Source organism: Mytilus californianus, unplaced genomic scaffold, assembly GCF_021869535.1.
Source record: "Mytilus californianus isolate M0D057914Y unplaced genomic scaffold, xbMytCali1.0.p SCAF_2, whole genome shotgun sequence".
Taxonomy (NCBI): Eukaryota; Metazoa; Mollusca; class Bivalvia; order Mytilida; family Mytilidae; genus Mytilus; species Mytilus californianus.
The window spans coordinates 122400304-122407091 of record NW_026262668.1 but is presented as its reverse complement, the minus strand read 5'-3'; the positions used below and the strand labels follow the sequence as shown (position 1 = coordinate 122407091).

The 6788-nt window shown below is 30.9% G+C and overlaps 1 long non-coding RNA gene across 1 annotated transcript; it reads right to left on the bottom strand.

The window, feature by feature from the left end:
* Nucleotides 1–414: 414 nt before the first annotated feature.
* Nucleotides 415–2891, bottom strand: LOC127730860 (uncharacterized). The gene is made up of 2 exons (XR_007995331.1): nucleotides 2761–2891; nucleotides 415–759 (listed from the first exon to the last, which is right to left on the bottom strand). It is a non-coding gene; the product is annotated as an uncharacterized LOC127730860 (long non-coding RNA).
* Between the last annotated feature and the right edge of the window lie 3897 nt (nucleotides 2892–6788).

The following is a 6788-nucleotide window of genomic DNA, read 5'->3' as shown; positions in this document are numbered from 1 at the left end:
GATAAGACAACTATTCTGATAAATAAATGTAAGTCCGCAAAAACATGTCCATTGTGAGTAAAGGCAAAAACACATCGTACCAGTCAACCAATGTGTGATGATGACCGTGAAACATAAGCAGTCGTTCTTCCTCATAATCCTGTTGGAGCAGTTTTTATGCAAGGAGCACACCCCTTTTAGTGAAGTTCATGGCCATATAATATATTGTGTAAGGAGCACACCCCTTTTAGTGAAGTTCATGGCCATATAATATAAACATATGAATTCAAAACTTATACAATAGTATAAACAATACGACACCATTTTTCTGACTATTATTTTGACATCAGATGTACAATAGTTCGAAAGATTGTAAGTCAGTATTTTTATAGAAGGAGGACAAAATAGATTATTGTTAAATAAATTAAACAACCACTATGCTTAATTTTACTTTACAAATACAAGTTTATAGGGAAAAAGATCACACTTGCACATCAATTAATACTCTAGGAAGTTAGAACAAAATGACTTTTAACACATAACAGATAAAGATTTGTAACGCAAATATTTAAATACGTCACAGTCAGAACTGGATTCTTCGCAGACAATATTTTGATCGTTTTTGTATGAAACATCGACATTTTCCGGTGATCTCGATCTTCAGTAATTCCTTCAACTATTTTTTAAACTGACATCATCCGGTAATACGATGAGATAAAGGTACGGTTTACTTTTTACCAAATCCACCATTACAGCAGCCATGTGTTCCAATATCTGGATCTAGCCATAGAAAAAATGTAATATATCATGATTATCACGTGATCTCAATTTTTAAATTATTTCTAATGTTTCAAATGAGCATTCTTATTTGAATTGATAAATTTTAGATCAAATAGGTATTTTACTATTCCTGTTCACTATGTTAGTTCTTTAGATTTTAAAGACGATCGACAATGTATTTCTTCTGTAATTGTTCATTATGTGATCGGACAAACAGATGAACCATAGCATATTTAGCCAATGTAATAAAAATATTAGATGAACCATTTGAGCGATACAGAAAACACTACGGATATATTCAATGATAGCCAGAAGAACTTTTATAGTGGGCATGTAGACCATTAGTGGATAGATTTTCTAAGAGGGACGGGGGGTTTTGAAATGAATGGTTTGGCCTGGTAAGAACAGAAAATAAATAACTTTGCACAATACAGGGTGAAAATGAATAGCCTGCAATACAAAATGCAGGAAATAATTGTGTACAAAAGTGAAAAAAATATTTAGCGCAGCAGCAGCAGATGAAAATGTATAATCAATCCGAAAAAAATCCTTCTGTCCCACCCACCCCAGAATATTAAATGGTTGTACCCTATGGTGAACTTTTTGTAGACATAATCATTCGTAAACTAGGACAACGTTGTTCTTCAGTCAGTCACTGTTGTCGATTTAAAAAATGAAAGCATCAGTCAAACTTCTTTATATTCAATGTTTTATGATTTTTTATCGTATTTTGATTCATTACTTACGACATCTGACAATCTTACTTCTTTACTTCATATTTAGATCTTATATTGTCCCGGATAGGAAAGAACAAAGCTTTCCTAACGCACATTTGCAGATCTAACATTGTTCGGCTAAATATGAGACCAAGTACATATAAATTGTAGTGTTAGACCTGTATAACCACGGTTATCCGATGGAGAACGTCTGTCGTAAAATTGTCACATGTTCAGACTATATGTGACGGCATTGTAAGTAACATTATCATCCTTTACGACAGACAAAACATAACTGATATGAAAGGTACACAATCTACTTGCCCATATACAACCCTGAAAAAACCCGACAATGAAAAGCATTTCTCGTCTAACGAAACCTATATTTTTGTATAGTCTTGTTGGTAAAAAAAGTCTATGGCTCTGAACATAGTGCAGGCGATGTCGATGTCACAGAAGCAAGGCTAATGGAAGAATCGCAAATTTAAGACATAGTATATATAAATGATGGTGATAGCCCTGGTTAACAACGGGTTATCTAATGAAGAACGTCTGTCGTCTGTTGTCATTTGTTTAGACATATTAGTAAACGATCTTTCTTGCGAGGGCGTTGGATCGTAATGAAAAACAATAATGTATACAACAAATAAATAAATTGTATATACGCCTAAGATGTGTACAAAACAACAATAATATTGAAATATAAAATATAATTTATTTATTTATATATAGAATAGTTATCAAAGGTACCAGGCTTATAATTTGATATGTCAGACGCGCGTTTCGTCTACATAAGACTCATCAGTGACGCTCAGATCAAAATAGTAAGAAAGCCAAAACAAGTACAAAGTTGAAGTGCATTGAGGACCCAAAATTCCAAAACGTTGTGCCAAATACGGCTAAGGTAATCTATGCATGGGATACGAAAATCCTAGTATTTCGAATAATTCATACTTTTGCAAACAGTAAATTTATAAAAAAAAATCTCGAAAATAATCCATAATACATAATTGGGAACCCTCCCCTCGTTTGCTACAATGTAACAGCTAGTTTTACGATGAATTTTTTCTTTTGATAGGACTAATCCTGAATATAAAAATCATTATGTTTCTATATAGTGTTTATGTGTTTTTCAATTTTTTTTCTAATAATTGTGCTTAGCTGCCCCCTTTAACTACCAAAAATGGTCGAGCACTTGAGGTAACAGTTCCGTTGAAATTAAAACATAATATAAGCTTTATTACGTTGCTGTCTGTCGACTTATTGCAATAATAATACTACATACCTGCTGGTTCACATTGTTCCGTCTCTGTATTATAAATCTCGTTTCTTTTACATTTCTTTCCCTTTACTGATCTCTTTTCTAAATATCTGATATCTTTAGCACCAAATTCGTTGCTGTCTAAACTTGAAGTTTTAAAAACAGAGTGATCTTTAACTTTTCTATATTCTGAAAATTTAATCCTTTTTATGTATACGGCGATAAAAGAAGTAACTGCAAGTGATGATACAGTTTGAAAAAAGTAACATTGTTATAAAATTAAAACCCGAAAACAAAGAAAAAATATTTCAGAAAAAATGCCTCTAGTAAATATGTTTCGTTTTGCTTTGACTGGTGTTTAATTATAGAAAAAAAACAGATTGAGTATAATACGTTTGTAGTTGAAACAACTGAACATAAAAGGAATTTTGAAAATATATGGCATGGCAAAAATTATTATGCAATAGTTCCTTATTTTATTATATATAACAAACACTTACTCGGAAAACAAACTGCAGTGGTGAATAGCATCAGTGTTATCAAAATAACTAATTGATTCCTTTTGTAGGCCATCATGACACGAGTCGTTTGTTCTAAAAAATAAATATAACTTATTGATCTGACATTTATAAGCAAAGTAATAACAAAGGTATTTAGCTAGTATAGAAAATGATTATAGGATCAAGATAATCATAGCTTTAAAGTTTATAATTGTAACAGTAAACATGTTTACATTGTATTCAGTCAATATAGTTTCAACAACAATTTATATATATATATATATATATATATATTGGTTGAAAGCGGTAAATTTTTCTGTATTTTCGCTTAGTCAATTTACTCCTTATGTAGAAAGATGAATTGCAGGATAAATTGAGCCACATCCTGAGATAAAGTGACTACATTATATCTTTTTTTTTACTTAACAGATAATCATTCTGCACATTCTGATATAAAAAAAAATATAAATAGCGTCCTACAAACCTAAAATACAGATTATGTTTAGAAACACCGACATAGCTAGATAATACTATTAATTATCTTATTACTACCACATTTTATATCAATTAGTATTGTAATTTTCATTGTTATTGATAAATGTTATATGAATATTATAAACCAAATCTTGAATTCTATCCTAATTCTATCCTATTTTGGGGAAATTTCAGAAATTCAAATGTGACGTCACCTTTTTTTAGCGTTGATCTCTTTGGCTAACTCGGCTGTGAATTTTTATGTGGTTTATGTTGTTTTATGTATCCGTTTTTATTCTGTAGTTAGTCACCACTTCGGTGTTATCATGTATATCTATTATATAGTCATTTTTATAAATTTACTGCTTGCAAAAGTATGAATTATTCTAAATACTAAGAATTTTCTTATCCCAGACATATAACCTTAGCCGTATTTGGCACAACTTTTTGGAACTTTTGGTCCTCAATGCTCTTCAACTTTGTACTTGTTTTGGCTTTCGTACTTTTTTGATCTGAGCGTCACTGGTTAGTCTTGTGTGGACGAAACGCGCGTCTTGCGTATTAAATTTTAAACCTGGTACCTTTTATTCGTATGTTTCTCTGTCCTATATGTTCTCCCATTTATTTGTATTGTAGTCCTGTCATGTAATGTCGTCATTTTAATGTTATATTTAACATTGCCATAAAAGGTTTGGCTAGCCACAAAACCAGGTTCAACCCACCATTTTTTTCTTAAAATGTCCTGTACCAAGTCAGGAAAATGGCCATTGTTATATTATAGTTTGTTTCTGTGTGTGTTACATTTTAATGTTGTGATTCTGTTGTGTCGTAGTTCTCCTCTTATATTTGATGTGTTTCCCTCAGTTTTAGTTTGTAACCCGGATTTGTTTTTTTCTCAATCGATTTATGAATTTCGAACAGCGGTATACTACTGTTGCCTTTATTTAGAGTTAGTTTTGAATGTTCTACATACGTCCATTCCTGTTTAAAAGATTTAAAATTCGGTTAAATAAAATTGAAAAATACATCAATAAATAGGTAAAACTTCACTTGTAATCAGTCTATACTAAAGAACATGGAATCAATTTGCTCGCATTTCTAATGAACTGCATCTCAGTGGTGGGCGATGCTCGACTCTAGTTACAAGTTATTGTAATTCTCGTTGGAACTGTTTTTGCGTTGTATTATCCGACCTGTTTCTGTATCCTTCTCAATCATAATTTATTCAGCCATAATTAAACAATTATAAAAGTGATTAAACACAATTGCAAAAGATAAGATGATTTTTGATAATGATTTCGTTGAACATTGCACTGAATACAAAAATTTAGGAATAGTATTTAAGCCATCTGGAGTTTTCGCCTATGCAGTTAATCTGATAAGACAGATATTTCTCCCATATGAAATTTTTAAATGCTTGTGTTAGTCCAATTTTGATTTATTGTAGTGAGATATGGTCACTTAATATTGTAAAGAACAACAAAAACAGTCAAAACATTTGTCAATGTTGGAGATAATTCAAAGGCAGTAAATATAGCTGTATTAGCTGAATTAGAAATTGTCCACATTTTTATTCAGGCTCCAAAGTTTTGGACAGGATTCTGGCTACATATTTCAAACTCAAAGGAGTCTTAACTATATAATGTTTATAAAGTTAACCATGATAGACATTAAAATCACACTATCCAAATTGAATTTTTCTCGTGTTCTGGAAAATCAATGTACTTTTTCTAAAAGGAACGATTACTTTAGGCTTTAGCAAAGAGGCTCAAGGAAAATTACAATACATTTGGAAAAATAGTCTTTTTAATGATGAGAATTCGATTAATGGAAATAAGTTAAGAACTTATAGAAAATTTAAAGTAAAGAGTGAACGCAAAAAATCTTTTATTAAAATTTAAATAAAAATGTTGTTAAAACTATGCCAATATAAGAATAAGTAAGAGCACGCTAGCTATTGAACGTGGTAGATATAATGATAAAAGCAGATTTTTGGTAATAATAATCTGCGGGCGGGAATAATAATAATTTGCGGGCGGGAATGATAATAAAATGCGGGCGGGATTGATAATAATCTTCGGGCGGGAATAATAATAATCTGCGGGTGGCCGCCGAATAATTATTTTTAATGCATTTCTTATCGGAAAAATAAAAATAATCGGGGGTTTCTCTGCGGCTTTCCATACATTTCTTATGGGAAAAATAAAAATAATCGGGGGGTTCACTGCGGCTTTCCATAGTTTCGTAATATGTGTGCACAATTCTTAAAAAGAAAATATTTTATAAAACTTCTTAATATTGTTCCTTGTTTTATTTCAATGAGTAATGGGGGGGAAAATGATTTTTATTTTCTCTTGGGAAGAATATGACATTTTGATAATTATTTTTAATGGCATAAGTGAGATGTATAATTACAGAAACAATATTAAAAATTGTGTATGAACTGTTGATTTTACATGTATACCTTTCTTTCTTTTAATATAAACTAATATATGAATGAATAACATAAAAGTATGCAGAATTTCTTCTATTTCTTGCAACTATTCTAAATATTATAATTGTTATGCTGATTTGAAGGGAGGCATATTGTCTAGCATTTAAGATAAGAAAAAGAAAAAACTAACAAAGAACATTTTTTATTTTTTTTTATTTTTTGTAAATGTTACATATTTGTATTGTTTATTGTTTATTTGTGTTATCTCATGTATTTAGTAGCAATCCGATTGTTTGGATTGTACACTAATAAATATCTATAAACATCATAGTACATAAACCGGTATGGACATGTTTGTGCTTAATATTTTTAATTATGCAATCGCCTTTAAAATGCAAAATGTATGGCTTTCTAATAAGTCAGAAACAAGACAAAAGTAACGAAAGAAACGGGCTGGTAAAAACCAGCTGTATATGCTATAGAAAAACTATACGGCAACGGTTGTTACAAGCCCTTTTTTTGTTACCTTTGTTCTGTAAATAATACTTGTCAGATCGCTTTCAGAAATGCGCCCTTTATTGGTTCCTCAACATTGCTCGTACAAATAACACAATTAATGGCCACAAAAAACGAGCGGGAACTCG